At 35.0% G+C, this 23654-nt stretch overlaps 1 long non-coding RNA gene across 1 annotated transcript; it reads right to left on the bottom strand.

The window, feature by feature from the left end:
• Nucleotides 1–161: 161 nt before the first annotated feature.
• On the bottom strand, nt 162–23450 carry LOC133180537 (uncharacterized). The gene is made up of 3 exons (XR_009720354.1): nt 23339–23450; nt 511–609; nt 162–286 (listed from the first exon to the last, which is right to left on the bottom strand). It is a non-coding gene; the product is annotated as an uncharacterized LOC133180537 (long non-coding RNA).
• Between the last annotated feature and the right edge of the window lie 204 nt (nt 23451–23654).

The raw sequence follows: 23654 nt of genomic DNA, 5'->3' as shown, positions 1-23654 counted from the left end.
GGTGCAAGTTTGCTCTCGGTAAACCCTATGCTCAATTGAACAAACTTTTTTCTTGTTCCTGAAAATAACAGGAAATAGTTACTTTTTGACGACAGAGGAACAAGAATTACTGAAGTTCCCTGTAAGGACCTGTTACTGAATTCCCACTTACTAACCTTCTTCCCATATTCATGGCAACTTGTTTAAAGAACTGCATACTGGTTGGCATCCACTGTCTCATGAGTTTGGACTGATTGATAACTAAATTTTGCCTAATTTTCTGCATTTCTATTTGATTCAAATGCAACTGAAAATAAAAGAAATTCTATTAGTAATATTCAACATTACAGCAAAATGCAAACTATTTATCTGTTTCTTCTCAGTCAAATATAAAAATATTTTTTGATATAACATTGCATGGTTATAGCGTAATGTACGTATTAAATCATATCATAAAGTAAATCTTTTCTCATTCCTTTTTTTTCTTTAAAATGATACTAAATTCTCACAAAACTTTCTAAAATTACTCACAAATACATGTATATATCAATCCAAAGGCCCATCATACTTTTTATCATGGCGGTTGGGAGGAGAATCACACCGTGTAAGTTGCAATATCAACCACAATGCCTGAAGAAACAATAAAAGATAAAGTCACAAAGAATATCTTTTTCACAAAATTTCTCTGATGTGTGCACAAATCTACATTCAACTATTGAAGAATATCAGTACCTACTAAGTTAGAGCTTTTATTAAAAACCCATGTATTATTAAAGAATTTGAAATCTTCCAACAATGCTACACCAAGTCAAAATTAAAGGAATACTACCTGAAAAATTATTTTTGATAAAATAAAATATGGTGAAGCCTGTCTAATCTTATATGCACTGGGAGAAATGTTGTACCAGAATGGACAGGGTATCAGATTATACAATAAAAAGAACATGCTGTCAAATAAGTAATTACTGTATAAGATAAAATATGTTCCAAAAACTATTTTTTATTAAAAAAAGAAAAACAACAATATAATATGGATATACATGTATCAGCATAAACAATCTTTGCGATATATTTATGCTAGTATTCTGCATACTACTCTGTGATAGAAACATTTATGTGATTTTGACATTTTCCATGAAAGGATATAATCTTGCTTCCAATACTAAATGCAAACTTAAAAGAAATTCCATTCTAGTTTTTTGCAAATTTTCTGCTTAAACTTCAATTTTACCAAAGAATAAAAACAGGTACTTAATACACATTTTTTAAATTTAAGTAGTTGTTTTAATTATACATGCGCTGTAACATATGTATATGCACACTTACAAATAACTCTACAAAATACCCCTTCAAATTAAAAAGACACAAATAATTTTGTAGTTTTGATACACACAAGAGTTTTCTTCTTGTTCATTATTAGCAATGACATCGTATTACATTATCTTTTAAGTTTAAAATCTTAAAATTTGTTTCATTTATTTCAAGTCTAATCATTTTTTATGTTGTTTTTATGTAGACATACAAGTATAATCAGTAAAAAAAGTGATATTAATTTACAAAACAATAATAATGTATACCTTTCAGAAGTATAATGCATTTATTCTACTTTAAGTTTTGTCTGCTTATGGAAGCTCTAAACACTGCACACTAAGGAGTTCTACTTATGGTGTAGTTTTATGCAGTTAGAGTGATCTGCCCTTAGAAGTAAGATAGAAAAAAATGGTTATTTAGTATTTACAGTTAATTACACAATTTGTAATAGATCAGAATATTCCTAGCATTATATTAGACCGAGAATAAGTAATTGAATTCATTTTTTCCATTAATTTTCCCAATGTAAGTAAACAACAGTGATTTCTGCTCACGCATAGTCCATTGTCTTGCAGAAATAAGGCAGGTACCCTATGTTGAACATGAACTAGACTCAATATGCACACCTTTATATGATATATTTTTCTCCAAGTCCAAAAAGCACTTTCTGTTAGTGTTTAGAGCTTCCTTAATACCTTCTTTTAAGAATAATTTCCACAGCTTCATGGTAACTAAAGTAGACTGGCATTTTCTTCACAACTGCATCAACCTGTTCATTGATATAGACATGGTCCAGTGTGGTTCCACCTTCTGTTGTGTAGAAATGAACAATCTGCTTGAATCCTTTTGACTCTAGGAATGTTTGAATAGGCCCATGTGTTTGAGTATCTTCATTAAAGTCCCCCATAATGACACAATGGGAATAACACTCCTGAAATCTACAGACAACACTCCAAAGACTGTCTAGGAAGCAATGAACATTCAGAATGCCTGGACGATACACTATGATAACTAAAGTGTCATCATCATGTAGTTCTAGTGTCAGTCCTTCAAGGTTATTCTGGGAAAGTGGTTTTACTGAAACATTTTTTTCTGCATGCCTTCTGTACAATCCCACTCCTCCCCCCTTTGCACAATGCAATTTTGCAAATTTTCCATCACTCCCATTGTAACATTGCTTTCTTGGTACATGATGGAATTCAAATGCGTCCAATTGCAGTTCTCTAACATTTTGATCATCCCTCAGCCAGGTCTCTGTTAATGCTATAAAATCAGCCTTTAAGAACCTATTGTCACTTGCAATGTCCCTCATGTGTCTCCTTAAACTTTGCACATTGAAAAGGTGGATTGTAAAGTAATTTTTCATTTGTAAATGACAAATTGGTACAGTTTCCTCTGGGATAAATTTCTCCATACCACTCAGAGCCAATTTTACATCTGGGTCAGCATATATTTTATTAAACAGAATGTTCTCATTGTTAGTTTCAATGAATAACCCATTCTTTGATGTTACTCGACTAATTGCAACATATGCTTGTCCTGCTGAAAAAGCTCTGTCTAAATTGACTACCACACTTTGAGTGGTCATTCCTTGGACTTTGTGTGCTGTGCATGCCCATGATAATTTGAGTGGAAACTGATGTCTAACCACACTTCTGGCATTTTTCTCTTTTATGTCTTCTTGTGCTCTGGAAATTAAAACTAGATTCCCATTTGCAGTCTTCGTGCCTGTTAGTTTTCCTATATCTTTACTGTCAAATACAACCCCAATAACATGAACACAATTTTTCTGATCTTTTCTATATTCCAAATGAGAAACATGTCCCATAGCACCATTTACTAATCCATCTTCAACATTCACATTTCTTGTAAGCATAACTCTTGCATTGACCGCTAAAAGCAAAGTAGTTGGTAAGCCATCTGATGTCATCCTTACATAAGGTTTACTACGAAGAGACAACTTTCCAGTTGTGTTGTCCTTTTGGTAATCTTCAGCTTGAACTTCAGTCAAATCTTCACAGTTTGTTTGTAACATCCTTAGATTGTATTCATTAGCTTCTTCGTTTGTTGAATAAACATGCAAAACATTCTCTGGACCTTCTCTGATGCATTCTTGAAGCACTGCCATTGCCTGCTCTGAAATTGCTTCAGTTCCTGATCTATCTCGTAATGAATTCAACACACATGCAAATTCATAATCTTCACGTTGTCGCATTACTTCATCTAGTTCAACAATCTTGAAGAAATTAAGCCAGTAGTCAACAGGATATGAACCATTCTCTTTGTATAACCTCTCATCTTTTCTCTGTTTTACTGGAGGGAGTTCATAAAAATCCCCGACTGCTATCACAGACACCCCACCAAAAGGTTCTTTAGATTTCTTGATTTGCACAAGCCTTTCATGAATGTAATATAGTAGTCTTTTATAAACCATCGAAACTTCATCAATGATCAAAATCTGTAAACATTCCAGTCTGGTTCTAATTGCACTAAGATTCTGTTCCTTTAATGGTTCATAAGGAAATGGTAAAGCCTTTTTCAGAGAAAATACATGATGAATTGTATTTCCACCAATGTTGAATGCTGCAGTTCCAGTGAAGGCTGTGAGAATCACTGACAAGTCATTGGGTGAATTCAATGTTCTCTCAAACAGACGTGAGGCTTCATAGTGAATCGTCTTGATCAAGTGACTTTTACCTGTCCCAGCACCTCCTGTTACAAATACATGCAGTGGTTCAATGTTCTCTCCAGATATCTTATTCAAACACCATTCACGCACAGCATAAAAAATTTCTTTTTGTTTCATATTCAAACCTTGCAACATTGGAATGATCTCTTCTCTCGAGTGACTAGGTTCTGCTATATGAAACAGCAAGTCTGGGGAACCATTATTCTCTATCTCATGAGTGACCTCTGGATCTCTTTTATCCATTATCTCAGTTTTTTCTTTCTCAATCTGACATTCTTGCCTGTTTAATTCAGTTTCAGGACACAGTCTTGCCCATGCATCATCTGGCTCACCAAAAATTTCCAATGCCTCTTCAGCATTTTCAATAGCACCCTCATATTTTGAGTAAGTGGGATGATTTCGCTGCACAATGCTCTTGACTGCCTGTAAACTCTTATTTGGCCCTGTTCTTATGTATCCATTTTCAAAGAATGTTTGATAGAGTTCAAATCCTGATGGTTTCAGTTGATCCATTTTCCAGTATGGGAGAAATAGCTGTAGCATTGCCTGGTAATACTTTTCTGGTTCATTTTCTCTGTTAAACCGTGGATACCTTACAATAGCTGATTTGGACCTTGTTCTTTTCTGTATGTATCCTTTTCCATTTCTCAATTCAAAAACACTTTCTTTTTCACTCTGAGGAATCTGTGATTTAGCAAGCACTCTAAACTCTGAACAGAATTCTGCCAAACATGTCCCCATAAAGATGTCTTCAACTGGCCGGTTTTCATACCTCTCCACAATGTTTGTCATCCAAATGTCTTCATCATCATCATCTTGAGTATCAATATTTCCACTACAGTCTTCAATTCCAACCATATGTCTTTTTTTTATTTCAGCAAGAGGTTTACTTAAACGTGTTGGGTTTTCACCAACTGGAATAAATATTGTGTTCCTTGAGCACTCTTTCATTTTCAGATTGCATACTCTGTATACAGCTTCCTGTGCACTAACTTCTCTATGATTCAAATAAGCTGTCCCTATCTGTCTTATTGTCTGTTGAGCACTTAAATTTCCCTCTCTTGCCTCTATTTGTGTTTGTTTTAGCAACATTCCCATTTCTCTTTCTGATTTTGAGATATATGAAACAATATATACAATGCAGCTAAATGGATCCAAGATATATTGTATATCCATATTTGCATTCCATGATCTAAGTAAGCATGGATTGTACTGGTTTGTCCACATCTCAACTGGATTTCGTTTCAGAATAGTAGTGAGCTTTGTGGACAGAACTTTGTGTGCCATCTCATACAAATCTTGACTTAGTTCAATGCTTTCAAATATTTCTTCAGTTGTTTTCCTTTCACTGTTTTCCCCCAGAACTTCCTTCCATACATTTAATAATATCTCTTTTGCTTGTGAAGTTCTTAATCTCTCATCAGAAGAGTCGACAATTTCTTGCTCACATGGTCTGCTGATAAATGTTTTCTCTGATGGTGGCCTTGGAAAATTGAACCTACATTCAGTTTTCTTTTTCCTGCATGACTTTGAGTGATTCTTGCTATGTTGCTGTACATCTAATACAATCTTTTGGAGTTCAGGGTCTTCATCCTCAGATGGTAAAGCACAAGTGACATATTTGTCAATGAAGTCACATACTGCCCCCTCACTATCCTCATTAAGTTTAGGTGCATTCTCAATCCAGTACAAACAATGCATATGGGGAAAGCCCCTCTGCTGAAACTCTACTCTTGCAAAGTAATCAATTACATTTCCTATTGGTTTAGCTGGTGACATTATAACATCTCTCTGGAAAATATGGAACCTATGATCAAACATTCTTGCAACAGTAACTGGATTGTTCCTGAGAATTTCACTTTTGTCACTCCAATCCAAATCTGTTGGGTTTCTATTATCATTTTCATGGTGCAAAATTGTAGCCACTATATCATTCCATCTGAATTCAGCTGACGAAAAAGAGCAAAACCATGTTGGAATACCTAACTGTCGTAACATTGCAAAGAGATCTTTCTGAGCACTTGACCAATATGCAGGTGTCCCTCTTATTGGCTGCATAAATCTCAAAGCCTCATTATTTTCCAGCAACTTGGAGAGTAGAGCAGGATTTTGAAGCATTTCTGATGTCACATTTTTACTCCCATCAACCTTGGAAAGGGATTTACGGATTGAAATCTGTGTTTTCTCTATCACCTGATTCAATTCTGACATAAACTGGGAAAAGAAAATGTAGTTTGTGTCCTTTGCAAATCTATTATCTGTATTCATAAGTCTGTTGTTAAAATACCTAGACAGGGTTATTCTAACACTTCTATTTTCATTCCATGAAAATTTGCCTGTTGGAAATAAATGTGGAAAAGTTTTTGCTTCATTCCCTTCTTCTTGCAACATTTTAATTGGATTCTTTTCTTCACCTGGTGCAATATTGTACACATCATCAAAGTAATGGTCTAATACCTCTTGAGCAATATCAACAGGCTGCAAACATGTGTCTGTTACAACTTCTGGGATTTCCTTTAAATATTCCTCATCTTCTCCCTCACTTTCCAATGCCTCTGATTCATTCAAAGAATATTCATTTTGTTCAGAGTAATCCTTCCATGTAGTATCAATTACAACATTTTGATACCACTGATTATTTTCTTTCAGATATATCAGAGCTGCCATTATGTGACTTGGGTTGACAAATTGATACTCATAGTATCCTTTGTATGACAATTTGCGCTTTAACTTTACTCTTAACAACAAATTTTCATCTGAAGCAAGGGGTAAACTGGCAGTTTTTCTCAAGTTTGATGGAACACACACAACTGGCCCATGAATGTTTCTTTGTCTACCTTGTGGGAGGGCCATAACCTTCATAAATGGAATGTGCAGAGCAGTTAGATGTTGTTCTAAGCTATTCAAAGAATAGAGTTCCTCTGGAATATCATCCAAAGACATTTTGTTTGCAGCTGCTTCTGCAGGGATATTGCCAGCTAGTATTTTCCTATGACAGGTAAAGCAAATCCAGAGTGATGATTTTTGACAATGTTTTGGGCATAAGGAAGTGCATAAATGTACATATTTGTTGTCAATGCAAGTGTTTGCAACATTTCTTGTTTGATCATTTTTGTCATACATCTCATGTGCACATCTTTGAACCTGGTTTTCAAACAATAAACGATGGCAGCAGCAACATGTAAATTCTGGTCCTTTTTTTGCCTCCTCTTGAAATAAATGAACTACCTCATCTTCATTTTCAAGCTTCAGTTTTAGAGCATTCCTATTGTTTCTTACTCTCTCTTTCTTTTTTAACTTTGTTTCAGCACAAAGATGATATTTTATCTTCCCGGCTGCTTTGACCTTCTCCTTTTGCTTTTCATCATTCTGATACTTTTGAATTCCCCGCAGTTTAACATTTTTCCTGTGTAATTCATTTGTTTTGTATTTGTCTTTACTTCTTTGTTTGACATCCTCTCTGTGTAATTCATTAACTTTGTATTTCTCTCTACTTCTTAGCTTAACATCTTCTCTGTGTTTCACATTTACTCTGTATTTCTCTGTACTTCTTCCTTTGACAACTTCTCTGTGTTTCACATTTACTCTGTATTTCTCTGTACTTCTTCCTTTGACAACTTCTCTGTGTTTCACATTTACTCTGTATTTCTCTGTACTTCTTCTTTTGACATTCTCTCTATGCTTTAAATTTGTTTTATATTTCTCTCTACTTTTTGATTTAGAGTTTGTTCTAAATTTTTCATTTTGTTGGTATCTTATTCTTTGAGCTCTTAATTTCTTGTCTATGCCAGAGTTCCTTTTTGATCTATTGTCTTCCTTTGATGTTTTCAACAAATCACGAACTCTTTCCATATAGTTTTTGTGTTGTTGTTTCCTAACATAGGCTTTGTTGCCAGTGACATTAATGGTCTGGGAGTATTGAGTTGCTTGGCCAACTCTTGTTACAACTTCATAATGATTTAGGTTTTTATGATTCAGATAAACTGCCCCTTGTGAAACAGCACTTGAATTCACCATCTGTCCAGAGAATGTTTTCCACTGGGCATCACTGTATGTATGAATATTGATATTGAGTAAATGTGACAATGCCAAAATTTCCATTTCTGTTGCCCATGTACCTTCTGAAAACATATTTCTTTCTAATAAGTGATTTTCAATACTATTTTCACCACATCTCAGAAATGGTTTAAAAATCAATTCATTTTGAAGAAGATGGTTGCAAACTGCTAATCTAACTTTGAGATGATGGTCCTGTTTTCCTGTCAAACAAAATGAAATGGCCCTAAAAAAGCAATTGCCATCTGAAAGAATATCTATACAATTCAGTGGTGCTGCAATATCTTGTTCCTGTCCCAGTTCTTGTTCATCATATGCTGAATATGGTAATAGTAATTTTTCACAAAGTTGCCTTTTAATTTTGCAGCAAAGTGGAGCAAACCTGATTGTTTCATTTTCTGTGCTGATGTATTCAAGATCCCTATCTTCAACAGATGCATAGCTTGACTTTTGATTGATATCACAACTTTCATTTTTCTGAAGCTTAGCAATCCTTATTTTCCCACCCACAAGTTGTGAGTTTTGTGCTAGATTCTCATCTTCAGTGTTTAATCCTTGTTTAATTGAACAATGCACCCCTGTAATTTCACACTGGATTGCTGTAGAATATCCCATTGATACTGCTAATGATAAAACATGATTGTAAACATGCAATACACTTTCATGCAGTAATCTTGTGCTCTTACCATTTGCACAGAAATAGCCTTCAGAAGACCTTGAGTGGGAATCAAATGTAAAAAACTTATTTCCAGTTTTGCCAACCAAAAATGTATTCCCTCCAAAGCACACAAAACATCCATCTGTATTCCCAAGTGCCATCTGAAATGCCTCTAACAAAGAATATGCATTGAAGTCATCATGATTTATTTCAACATTTGCTAAGTTTATCAGGCTTGGGAGAGATTCATTCGGTTTAAACTCAAACAAGCTGTTAAAACACTCAAAATACTGAGGCAACTCACTTGCCAAAAGATACCTCTCATTCATTGTAAAACTACGCTGCAGGTATGAATACAGTTCATTTCCCGTCATCAAAATTCTGTTCATATCACTTGTTTCCCAATTCCCTGTGTTCTTTTTCTTATGAAATGCTAATGCTGCTAGAGACATAGCTACACACTGTGTTCCTGCATTTTCACCAAATATTGCATCACCTTGATGGAATGAACCATGTACATTTCTCTTTAGTACTGTTACAGTTTTCCGTTCACTTCTGCTAGCAATTTCATGACAATGTTCCTGACTATGTATACTTTTTTTCATTTTCATCACCTTGTTTCTTCCCATTTGCCTGTTTTCCCATTCCTTCATCTTTAAAATTCCTTTTAATTGTCTCTTTTTCAATGTCAATTTTTCTAAAAGTCTCTTTTTCCTTTGTTTCTTTAACATCATGCTCATTTTTCTTGCTTTGTTCTTTCTTTGTTCTCAAATTTTCTTCAATATTTCCTTTTTGATGGTCCCCGATCTTTTTTGATTGAAAGTCCCTGACATCTTCCTTCCAAGAAGAGGCCACATGCGTCTGACCTGCTGAATTAGACATGCTCCACATGTCAAACTCAGGTACTCTCGCTGGAGTACAAACCCGAGCTCGGGAGTCAGGGTGCGCTAACTTGTCCTTTGGGACAATCAGACGTCTTCCACGAGGAGATGGCAACCTCGAGGCATTTGAGTACATTCTCTCACAAGGAGAGGCCTGCACTCTGGCCAAGGGTTTACCCTTTAGAGGTGGCAACCCAATTAAATCTTTCTCAAGGTCAGCCAAGTCTGCACTGTTCTCTGTTCCGCAGGGTTCAGAGGACTCTGTCTGTGACTCATCTGCCAAGGCCTTTGTCTCCAATCTTTTCTGACGTTTTTGAATTTTCTCTTTAGCTCTCTGTGCTCTACCTTCTAGAGACTTTCTCTTCTTAGCCATCTAAAGGTGAATACATATAAACCATTATAGTAGGTAGAGATTTACATGTCATTTTCCCGCAAGAAGCAAACAGTGATTTAAACTAGAACTGTCCAAAGTGGACCAATACCCCCCACTACGTTCTTCAGAGTAGGTGCCAAGTCACTAATACTGGTATTGGTGTTCACAATTTCTTTAAACATTCAGAGTGAAAATTTACTGGTAATTGATCATTATATATTTTAAATAAATGAAACTAACGTGTAGCCTAATAAAAGATGAATACTAATGATATGGAACGAACAGAGGCACTTGCCCCCCCCCCCCCCTTTCCATTTTTTTTTCTTTTTAAATCTGGGGTCGAGTCACCTTTTTTCTATTTTTGTATTCTAATATGCACTGTATGTTATCAATAATGTAACTCTTTTGTCTCTATAAGCTGTTTTTAAATATATCGTTTTCGACTGATACATAAAAAGAGAGAAGGCTTACAATTCAATTCTCATTGTCTGCCTCACCTCGCTTAAACTTCGCCTGATTATTTATCGAAAGAATAAGAAAACATGGAATATGCATACATCAATAAATTCATTATACATTCTTCTTCCTTTTCATATTTCCATTTAATTTTTATGTGCCCCCGATTTGTAAATATTTCGATTAAATCACCTGCATCTAGGGTAAATTTTGTTGATGTGCACCAGCTGGGACGGAAGTGCCTGGTATTTTCGGGTATCATCATTATGTGTAATGTCATTCGAAACATTAAATTAAGAAGGAATAAATCGGCTGTCAGACCGGTGTAGCATAATATTTTGATACCGCGATATATTGAACCCGGGTTCAATATATCGCATAATATTTTGAACCCGGGTTCATATCTTCGCTGCGATATAATGAACCCCCTTGTAAAATATTGAACCCGATGGGTTCAAGATATTATGGCCATAAAATATTGAGTCCCCTACCCTTTTAATTTAAGAGGGACGGGGGTTCAAGATATTATGGCCATAAAATATTGAGTCCCCTACCCTTATAATTGAAGAGGGAGGGGGCTTCAAGATATTATGACCATAAAATATTGAATCCCCTACCCTTTTATTTTAAGAGGGAGGGGAGTTCAAGATATTATGGCCATAAAATATTGAGTCCCATTCCCTTTTAATTTAAGAGGGAGGGGTGTTCAAGATATTATGACCATAAAATATCAAGTCCCCTTACCCTTTTAATTTAAGAGGGAGGGGGTGCAAGATATTATGACCATAAAATATTGAGTCCCCTACCCTTTTATTTTAAGAGGGAGGGGGGTTCAAGATATTATGGCCATAAAATATTGAGTCCCATTCCCTTTTAATTTAAGAGGGAGGGGGGTTCAAGATATTATGACCATAAAATATCGAGTCCCATTCCCTTTTAATTAAAGAGGGAGGGGGTTCAAGATATTATGACCATAAAATATCGAGTCCCCCACCCTTTTAATTTAGGAGGGGGGTTCAAGATATTATGGCCATAAAATATTGAGTCCCCCTACCCTTATAATTTAAGACGGAGGGGGGTTCAAGATATTATGAACATAAAATATCGAGTCCCCCTACCCTTTCCATTTAAGAGGGAGGGGGTTCAAGATATTCTGACCATAAAATATCGAGTCCCCTACCCTTTTTATTTAAGAGGGAGGGGGTTTAAGATATTATGGCCATAAAATATCGAGTCCCCTACCCTTTTATTTCAAGAGGGAGGGGGTTCAAGATATTATGGCCATAAAATATTGAGTCCCATTCCCTTTTAATTTAAGAGGGAGGGGGGGTTCAAGATATTATGACCATAAAATATTGAGTCCCCTACCCTTTTAATTTAAGAGGGAGGGGGTTCAAGATATTATGACCATAAAATATCGAGTCCCCTTACCCTTTTAATTTAAGTGGAAATGACTGCAGTTGCTTTGATTAGTTCGATTTTAACATCAGAATGATGTATGTAAGCTAAACACCCCTCAAACTGGACTACTCAATTTGTACACTCTCTAAACACTGTATAGTGATAATACAGAAACCATCAAGGGGATCGAAATAATAGACAGTGGGTATTGTTGACCTCCAATGACACCTCCTTGTGTACACATAATACACAGGTGCTATATCCCTGTTACCTCCTCAATGGAGAGATACTACATTGCTCCTTGAATTTTCTTTTTTCAAATTGTAAATTATACAAAAAACAAGATGTGTTTGTGAAACACTGATGCCCCCGTATGGCAGCTTATGGCGAAGGTTAAAGTTTCTTCAAATGCAAGTCAAAATCCAGGCCAAAAGATAAGAAATGTTGATACCCAAAGAAAGGTCTTGTCTCAAGGAATACACTTGTGAAATTTGAAAGACCTAGATACAACTGTTCAAAAGTTATGGCCAAGGTTAAAGTTTTTTAAATAAAAGTCAAACGTCAAGGTCAAGGTCAAAGTGGTTCGTATCGAAAGGAAGATCTTGTCACAAGGATTACATATGTGAAGTATGAAAGCCCTAGCACCAATCATTCAAAAGTTATGGCCAAGGTTAAAGTTTTTCAAAAGTAGGTCAAACTCCTAGGTCAAGGTCAAAAGGTCAAAGTGGTTGATATCCAGAGGAAGGTCTTGTCACAAGGAATACACATGTGAAGTTTGAAACCCTAACCACCAGCTGTTCAAAAGTTATGACCAAGGTTAAAATTTTTCAAAAGTAGGTCAAACTCCAAGGTCAAGGTCAAAAGGTCAAAGTTGTTGGTATGCAAAGGAAGGCCTTGTCACAAAGAATACACATGTGAAGTTTGAAACCCCAAGCACCCACTGTTCAGAAGTTATGGCCAAGGTTAAAGTCTCATAAAATTTTGCAAAAGTGGGTCGAACTCAAAGGTCAAGGTCATAAGGTCAAATATGACGGTACCCAAAGAAAGGTCTTGTCACAGGGAATACACATGTGAAATATGAAAGCCATAGCTCCAACCAATCAAAAGTTATGGGCAAGGTTAAAGTTGACAACAGACAGACAGACAAACGGACAAACAAACAGACAAACAGACAGACAGGACAAAAACAATATACCCCCGGGATCTTTCGATCCGGGGGCATAAAAAAATTAAATTAAAGAAAATAAATAAATACCTTATGGGATGGAATAAAAGACAAAGAAATAAATATCTCATAATTGTTTTTCCATCAGACATATCAAGTTATTTTAGTTATTTGATGTAGAATATTTGAGGTTTGATGGTAAAAGACAATTATTTTTAATTTCCTGGTGACAATTTCATACTTCAATATTTTGGTTATATTATTTTACTCTCACTTCTTTAGGTATTGCACATAATTAAAAAAAAAAATTAATATAGAGATACCCAACCCTTGAGATCTAACAAATAAATCAAAGTGAGTGTGTGGGAGACGGGTGTTAAATACTTTCACTTCCTTTTCCATAGTAGTATTTAAATGGAGGTTCAATACTTCACAGCCAAAATATTTTCAACCCCTTATAAAATGTTGTGGGTGTTGTAACATTTCACTACCATAATATCTTGAAACCCCTCTTACCATTCAAAAATTATTTTAGGTCAATAATTTTTAAACACCCTCCTATACACATATATGTCTAATAGGGGGTACAACATTTTACATCCATAAATCCTAGCTTAAACCTCCACCCCAACCTACCAAAAAAAAAAAAATTAAAATTAGGAGGTACAACACTTCAACGCCATAATCTCAGAAACCCCTATGCTTGAAACAGAGAATGTAATGGGGTTCAAAATATTATGGCCATAATGCTATAATATAATGAACCCGGGGTTCAAAATATTATGGCCACAAGGCCATAATATATTGAACCCGGGGTTCAAAATATTATGGCCCTAAGGCTATAATATATTGAACCCCGGGTTCAAAATATTATGGCCCTAAGACTATAATATATTGAACCCCGGGTTCAAAATATTATGGCCATAATATTTTGAACCCCAGGATCAATATTTTATAGGGGGGTTCAATATTTCGCAGTGATATTTTGAACCCGGGTTCAAAATATCGCGGGGTTCAATATATTATACGACACTGGTTTTACCAATATGTCTACGTGTAACTTAGTTCTGAGCATGCCGTACAAGTGAAAAGGTGTGTCCTTCCTAAGTAAAAATGTTGTATGACCTGTGTGGTCGTGAGAAAAATGGCTGCGTGGCATGGAATTATGAATTTTTTCTTTCAGTGACCTTGAACTTGCACAAAAGACCTTGGATCAAAGTCATGTCCAGGCTTCGAAATTCACTATGCACAACTCGCAAAACGCGATTTAGAATTCCCAAATTGCGAAATAAAAATTAGGTAACTCGCAAAAACTTGTGAGTTGATTCTTTTTTTTTGCATTGAATCTGTAGCAAAATTATATAATATGACAGAACACAATGCTTTTGATTTAAATCAGTAATTTGAATAAAAGTCACACTGTAGTTGTATTCTGTGTATTGTACAGTAGTTACTTTTTCCTTAAGTTACATGTATTTAATTTATATAAGTTTAACTTTATATGAAAATTGCGAGTAGTCTTATAAAATTGCGAATTCACTTTCTTGGTACAAGCAATTATTTGCGAGTTGTAATTTTAGGGAGTTTCTAACCCTGATGTCACACCCTCAGGTCATAAGCATTCTTTGTGTGAAATGGGAACTCACCAAGTCTATCCATAAGAAAGATATGGACCGAACACAAATCATGAACTTTTTCTTTCAGTGACCTTGAACTCGCAAAATTGACCTTGGATCAAAGTCATGAAACACCCTCAGGTCATACACAATCTTTGTGTGAAATGGGAACTCACCAAGTTTATCCAAAAGAAAGATATGGACCGGACATGAATTATAAATTTTTTTCTTTCAGTGACCTTGAACTTGCAAAAATGATGTTGGATCAAGGTCATGTCACACTCTCAGGTCATAAGCAATCTTTATATAAAATAGGAACACACCAATTATCTGTAAGAAAGATAAGGACCAAACATGAATCATGAATTTTTTCTTTCAGTGACCTTGAACTTGCATAAATGACCTTGTTTCAAAGTCATAAAACACTCTCAGGTCATAAGCAATCTTTGTGTGAAATTGGAACTCACCAAGTTTATCCATTAGAAAGATAAGGACCAGACACGAATCATGAACCTTCAGTGACCTTGAAGTTGCCCGAATGAGCTTGGGTCAAGGTTATGACACACCCTTAGGTCATGAGCAATCTTTGTGTGAAGTAGTAAATTCTAATATTCCCCGTAAAAAAGATATGGACCAGGCATATTTGCACAGACAGACAGACCGACGGACAAGGTGATTCCTATATACTCCCCCAAACTTTGTTTGCGGGGGGTATAATTACTTATACTCCAGCATGCTAGAGGTTCACGGCGAGATACTTTTGACTTTGCACCGCGTAACCTATATCATCCAATGTAAAAATTCTCTCCGCTGAAACCACAAGTGGAAATAAATTATTTAATTAAAAATTCAGGCTTTGAATATTAACTAATGAAACGAAACAATAAAATATTCACTATATACGATCAAACTTACATATAAAACACTGTTAATCTCCTGTATTAGTGATAAATCCATTATTTTTAAAATTGAAGCAGACATTAAAACAAGTAGTCTGTTTAAAATTCAGGAATGGAATGCAGAAAATCTGACGAAACGAAACTAGTATACCACAATGAAATTTTCCCTTTCTGACTAGCAATCCGCAAAATTAACGTGAAGTCAAATCGAAAGTACTTCTGGTGACAAATTGAAATAATTATGATTTTGATTAATAAACAATAATGCATACAGAATGAAGTAGATTTTATGATTTCTTGTAACTTTTATACTCCATGAAAACACATAGGAACCTGAAAATTACTTGTTTACAACTTATTTCACGCATAATATGTTCCGCCCAAATCTCAGACAGAACAAGCTCGTTATAAAATGGCCTTCAGATGTAAGGGACAGAGCGTAGGGACATTAACTGAAGTTCTTACTTGTAGGAGTAAATTACTTACATCTTTAAAACTCTCAGAAAACCCCCACTTTGTGGCATGGAATAGGGTTGTGGTTAACTTTTGAAACCTTAGGGGCCATGTGGGCTCCTAACTTTTCAAATTTTACAGGCCCACAATGTGACCTACGGCCCACATTATATGTAAATTAAAAATAACAACAAAAATCGTAAATTTTTCTAATTGATTTTGTTTATTTGTAGTATCTGTACATGTATGTTCGCAGTATATTAATTTTTGTCTCGTTTTCTCTTTTCTAAAAACTTTGATCCGATAATATGTTCATTACATTTTGTAGTATTTACCCTTATACAAATTAAACGTCTATGTTTTAACAAGGGGGGCATATTAAATAATAAATTACATACAACCTGTGACGAAGTTTGATCCCCTGCATTTGACACCGTAATTCAAATTCTATCTGTGAATAACTAGTCGAATGGAATGTGTGACAACCATAGCCGATTGTTACAATATTTCTATTAGAATAATTTCATACATTAGCTTTCGTATCATCAGATTTAAGGCCCACTGAGATTTGTCATAAATTTCAACCCAAAGCCTGTCACAACTGATCTCAAACCCTTTACTTAGAAATAAAGTGAAAACACTGGAAGCGGATCAAAATGCAAACTTCATCTATAACTCATCAAGATAAAATCACATACCAATAATCAGCTTAATATCTGGAAGTGGTTTGAAAAAAATTGCAGAAAACCCTGAAAAATTGAAAAGGTTGTAATTCCGTCAAAAATCACTGAAGTGGAATGAAATGCAAAGCTTATCTGTAAGTCACCAAGATGCACTCACATACTAAAAAGCAGCTGAATATCTGCAAGCCTTTAGAAAAAAGTGCAGAAAATCAAGTGGGACAGACTGACAGACAGACAGAGGGATAGACAGATGGACAGGACGGAGAGACTCAGAAGAAACCTATAGTCCCCTCCGGTTTCACTAGCAGGGGACTAACAACAACGCATAAGGGCCTTAACGGTCACCTGACTATAATACAACAATTTAGAGGATTCATAGAGTATTAAATAAACTGATAACTAAATAACTGATAGATAAAGCTTTGTTGCTCAAAAGCATGAGAAGCAGAAAGATCAGGATCAGCAAAATAATTAATCTAATATTTAGTATCAACTCATAAATTAAGTTCTAATCTGTCCCCCACTTAACACTATCACCATGCAGACTATTAACAAACTATTAGTGCTTCTGTACCATTTTAAACCCATTTATTAAAACTTCTTACATTGAACTCTTGGTCTTTAAAGAACATTTCATAAGATAAGTTATTTTTGTCTCATTTTTAGCCAGGCTCATTGCTCGAAGAGCAATAGCCGGCTTTTGTTATGGTGTTCAACCGGAAATGCTGCTTCCTCACCGCCAAATCAAATATGAGTAAGAATATAGTACGTATGCTCAACCACCTTTGAAGCAATACAAACACTGAAATAAACAAATTTAAGTTATTCTCTAAACCCAAAAACATTAATGGTAATATACTTTATTCTCCTCTCTTCTTCAATTAAGTATTTGTTCAAAATATGCGAGAGGTTTTCATCAAGTCTCTGTCAACGTCACATTCTATAAATAAAGAACCTTGTGTTATCAGGCTAACACTAATGCGGGGAGCATGTAACCCGATGCACACCTTTATGCAAAACTCCCCACTGAGGACCCATCTGTGTATGAACGTTTGACCTTGCTGCATCGATGTTTATTTACTTCTGTAAGTGATGTTAGACCCCGAAACAATACATGTGATAAATTGTTTACGCTGTTAAATTTAAACTGCATTTTATTTAATTTTTTAAACATTTTACTTATTTATACTATACGCCATAAATATATTTTTGTGTTACATATTCTTCCAGTGTCTTGTTGTTATTCATCCGTTATTACAATGTATGTTTCATGTAAAATGGATTTGTTCACTTTTCTGTATATGAGCCCGGCTCTCTGTACTTCTGAGTACTTTGATTATTTATCTATTACATGTATTTACAGGTCTATCTGATCATTAAAACTAAAAAAGTACTTTTTGTATTATACAATGAAAATTCTTGCATAATTATCTTATTCTATTAACCTTTCTATTCTAATACATTATTTACAGTGAATATATTTAACAAAGCTGAATTAATTATCAAAAGTATATGGCTAAGGGGAATAACTCCTCTCAATACAAATTAATAGAGCCCTGCCCAGGACCAGAACGCTTAACCAAATGGTCCAGATGTTCAAAATCTGGTAAAAATTAGGGCTGTGTATTGAGCAAAATATTTCGATATGATACGATAATTTATGAAGCGATATGCAATATATTGGATTATTTATTAAGTCTTTCAAAAATGTCTTGTAAATGACATTTAATTCATAAATTTGATAAAAACTGGGTGAGTCTATCATAACATGTTAAAATATAGTGTCTATGTATTTTGTAATAGTTATTTAAGATGTGCTATCTCCTTAATGTTTATTTCATTATTGAACAGTTTTAATTCAAAACAGTTAAAAATAATCTTTGCTAACTGAAATTCCCAACTTTTTTACAGAATTATAAGGAAAACTGCCTGTCTGATACGAATTGGAAATTTTTTGTTCGATACGATACATTCCTGAATATTGATATGTATTGAATATTCGATATATTGAAAAATACCCTTGCTTATTTAAACTTTTAATCAATTTGCCTCCGATTTGCCCAGAAGCAGAGGAGAATTTCACAGGTACAATGCATTTTCACTACAGATTCATCAAAGTCCTACCCTAACACTAGAACCCAAGACCCAGGGTCAAGGAATTTACAAATTTGGAAGACTTACCATCATCATAACTATGCACTTCAAAAAGTTAACACATTTCCATTATATTATCAAAAGCCCCCTCCCTTCCCCTGTTATGCCAGAATCCCTGACCCTGGGACAACAAGTTTTAAAAATTCTGTTAGAAGCTCCCTCTTTCATCATAACTATGCAATTTGTTTATCAGCTCAACACAGGAGCAGACAGGATTAAATAATGATTAATTAATAGAATTAAAATATTTAATGCATTTTCAGTATTTATTATTAGAGCCCCATCCTTACACGAACATCTGACCCAGGGGCCATGAAACTCACAATTCTGGAAGAAGCACTCTTGCTCATCATAACTATACACTTCGTTTCTTTGCTTTATAACCACCAGCAGAAAAGAATATTTTCAAAGATATTGTGCTTTTTTTTTTACTATATAATCAATAGAAAGCACCCCCCCCCCACCCTCCACCAGAATCCCCAACCCTGGGGTCATATAATTCATAATTTTGGAAGAGGCATCCTTGCCTATCATAATCATGTACTTAGTCTGTTTAAATAATCTCCAGTAGCAGAGAAGAAGATTTTGAAAGAATTAATGCATTTTCATTTATAATCAATAAAGCCCTGCCCTTACACCTGAACCCCTGACCCAGGGGACAAGAAATTCACTATTTTGGAAAAGGCATCCTTGCTCATCATAACTATGTACTCAGTTAGTTTGTTTAATACCCAGTAGCAGAGGAGAAGATTTTTTAATAAGGAATAATGCATTATCATAATAATAATCAATAATAATAACAATAATTATAATCAATAGAGCCCCGCCCTAACACCAGAACCCCTAACCCAGGAGCCATGAAATTCACAATTTTGGAAGAGACACACTTGCTCGTCATAATTCAGGGTTCGACATTAACGTTAGTCTGTTAGTCTCAGACTAATACATTTTCATTCGGACTAATAAAATCTGTGGCTAAATAGTCCAATCAGACCAATAAAAATTTCTGGAAAACAAAATGAACAAATTACCAATGTTCGATTCTCGACAACTTTACTGGAAAACCCTACATGTATTTTTAGCTTTCTAGCTTCTTGGCGGGTAGTTAGATAATTCCGAGTCAATTCAGAACTTAATTTTAGGACTGATTGATATGAAATCAAACATTTTAGTGAACATGAATTAGTAGGACACATAAAGAAAAATATCGGACGTTTTGGATGTAATGTATAGGCCAAGAGAAAAAAGAACAAGATAGGGAATACGATCATTCTTCCTGATCGCAAGCTTTCAACAAATCTGCGGATAGAACACTTCCCCTAAATGCTTTGTTTATTTCAAAAAAGTATAAAAAGAACAATGTAATTTATTTACTTATCTTTAAATTTATCGTTTCAAAACATTGAAATTTCTTGTTGTTTTTTTTTTTTTTTGGTTTTTGGATGGACTCATTAAATTGTGTGCAGACTAGTAAAAGTAAAGAAGCACTAGTCCTGCCAGACTAAAGCATAAAAATGTTAGTGTCGATCCCTGTAACTATGCATTAAGATTGTTTGCTGAATACCAAGGAGCAGAGGAGGAGATTTTTTAAGGAATAATGCATTCGCACTATATAGTCAACAGAGCCCCGCGCTAGCACAAGAACCCCTGACCATGGTGCCATGTATTTCAAAATTTAGGTAGAGGGCTCAATGCTAATTTAGGTAGAGGGCTCAATGCTTATTACAATCATGCCATCAGTTTGTCTGCTTGATGTACAGGAGTAAAGAAGAAGACTTTTAAAGACTGCATAAATTTTAATGGTTTTGGCCCCACCCCTCAGGCCCCACGGGGACAGGGGCCACGAATTTCACAATTTTTGTTCCCCTTCTGTTCACCCATATATGCTACATGCCAAAACAGGTTGAAATTGGTTCACTGGTTCCCAGAAAAGAAGCTGAAAATGTTCACAAATTTACGACCGATGAATGACAGACGAAAAGAGATAGCAATAGGTCACCTAAGTAACTTAAATTGACAGGTAACCTTATAACATCAACATTGATATTATGATTATATGACATGGGTTCAAATGTGAAACACCAGAATATTGAGGTATGTCCAGTGCACAATGTTTTATTGATATTATCGACATCGCTGTATATATACCTTACACATTTACACATTGCTCCTCATTCAACTAGCATTGTTAACTATTTCAACATCCCAATTTTGTATGACATCATGTCGACATCAAGTCAATATTGCACTCTTTAATCTGATTACATTGTCAATATAGCAATTTTGGATAATATCTTTGTTTATCTCTGTTGCAACGTTAAACGATGTCGAGTGGACATCTTTTCAGCATTGCATTGTTTTTATTGTTTACATCATTTGCAAGGCTTGTTACTGAGTTAAAGGTAAATTTGAATAAAACCTGCTCAGAAAAGGGGATTGATTGATTGTATGTTTAACGTCCCTCTCGAGAATTTTTCACTCATATGTAGATGCCACCACTTGCCGGTGGAGAGCTGCAAATTTTGTCCTATACTAGGCACTTACAGCCATTGAGCAGTGAGGGATCTTTTTCGTGCCAGCACCTACTGCGACATGGGGCCTCGGTTTACACGTTCTCATCTGAAGGACCAGTTTCCACGTCCCAGAGTGGGATTCGAACCCGCGACGTAAGGAGCAACTCCTTACTTTGCGACTCTAGAGCAGACGCTCTAACCACTGCGCCACGCGGGCGACCAGAAAAGGGGATAACTATAGACAAATAAACTTCGTGTACACATCTTTTTAATTATTTTTGGAATATTGAAGCAATATAAAATTTGTTTCAAGATTTGGACATACATGTACATGTGAAGAAAATGAACAGAAACTGCAAATAATTGGAATTTTTCTAAGTCCAAGGGGCATAACTCTGTCAAAAATTGCTCGATCATACCCAAAATAAAACTTCACCTAGATATTCTAATGATAAATCTGTATACCAAATTTCATTTCAGTATGTGCAACCTCACGAAGAAAATGAACGGAAACTGTTGGTGGACCGACAGACTGACCGACCGACAGACAGTAGCAAAGCAATATGCCCTACCTTCTTTGAAGGGTGGCATAATTATCAATTTTTTAATTAATGCATTAAGTTTACCTCTTTATTTTTTGTATGTAACGTGTAATACAGTATAAACTGTGCAGTTTGTCACACGTGTGCATGTGTCTGATAGGCACAGCAATAGGGTCGCTCAGCACACCTAATCTAATCTGATGAAGGTGATAGAATCAGCTGAGGTTTGCCGAATGTGATAAGGTACCGTAAATTACCCACAGTCGCAAAATGCGGGATGATTCGGAACACCCTAAATGACTGTAATAGTTGTATTACAATGTGTAAAATAACTAAAGATAAATGACACAAACATACTTTTTTTCAGAAATCAACAATTTTTCTCATAGATTTATAGTTAGAGATAGGTAGTCTAAATAATGTTTGTCAGATAAAGTGGGAGAATTTTGTACGATTTTGTCACAATGTTAAAAATAAGTCCCAATTACATAGCAAACTAGATGTAGATAGAAAGTTCTATCGTTAAAATGATATTGTCCTACGGACCCGGTTTTTGTGGTGAGGGCTTGTCCCGAGACATAGTTAGATAACATGCAAAGTAGCATATTTAAGCATCAAACAGGTCTAGGAAAATCACTATATTTAGCTATATAGCTAAATCTACCTATATAGCTTTATTTACCTATATAATATAGCTTTATTTAGCTATTTCAGAGTAAATGTCTGTTTTATGAAAAGCAGACAAAAAGTCGCATAATGAGGCAGTATTAATTTTCAACTTTGAAATGGACTGAAAACAATTCACCAAAAACCCACTTTTAAAAATGTTTCTCCTTTTGTGCAATTGCAATCAAAGATCTAAAAGTTTTGGGGCTATGTATAACAGTTAATCTGTGAATAAGCAGCTACTTTAACAAAGAAAAGCAGTTTTGGTCAACAAGATAATTGATTGGTAATAATTCAGCACAATGCAAGGCAATCACACTTAGTCATGCCTCATCGCACTTCCAGTAATAGACAGCTATCCAAACAATAGAGATGCATTTTTTGGTTAAAAAGTGTTTAAAAGAGGCAATGTTTTTACTATCTATGCCCTAGGTTGTTTTTATCAAATCTTTTTAAAAAAATATCAGCCATAATTTTCATGCAACTTTTTGTTTGCTTTTCATAGAACAGAAACTTATTCTAAAATAGCTAAATAAAGCTATATTATATAGGTAAATAAAGCTATATAGGTAAATTAAGCTACATGTATATAGCTAAATATAGTGATTTTCCTGGACCTGTCAAAGAAAACTTACAATTTCTTGATATTTTAGGAATTCATTATTTTAATTATGTCATTTTTCATTCAAAATCAGTCCAAAAAAAATCTATCAATCCATGCATCAAATTTTTGTTTGTGTTTAACTATGCGTCTTTCAGCGTGTTCAGCAAGATATCTAAATGGCGCGAAAAAGAAGCGTCTGTAATAATCTACATAAAAAGATCTAAAATATATCTACTTACTGTAAATTTGCATAGACTTCTTCTCAATACAGTTTTTGTAGCTAGGAAGGAGGCAAATTATATCTTGCGTTATTACAATAAAATATAACACAGACACACTAACTCTCCGTCTCAGTAACTTTTAGCTTGGCCAACAAGTTAAAATTGTCAACACATACAAAGAATGAGTCGCATATCACTCTGTAAGAGAAATAACTCGTTCTAAATACAACCTTTCACCTCTTGACGGATGAGTTCTGTCCCTTGGATTCTTAAACGGTTTGATGCTTCTGCTCGTATCATATGGATATGGGGACTAAGCTTTCAATGTTAGAGG

The sequence above is a fragment of the Saccostrea echinata genome, unplaced genomic scaffold, assembly GCF_033153115.1.
Source record: "Saccostrea echinata isolate AGI-Se365-2 ecotype Australia unplaced genomic scaffold, CSIRO_AGI_Sech_v1 ptg000006l, whole genome shotgun sequence".
Classification (NCBI taxonomy): domain Eukaryota; kingdom Metazoa; phylum Mollusca; class Bivalvia; order Ostreida; family Ostreidae; genus Saccostrea; species Saccostrea echinata.
Note: the sequence above shows the minus strand (reverse complement) of the source record. Positions and strands in the feature narration are given on the sequence as shown.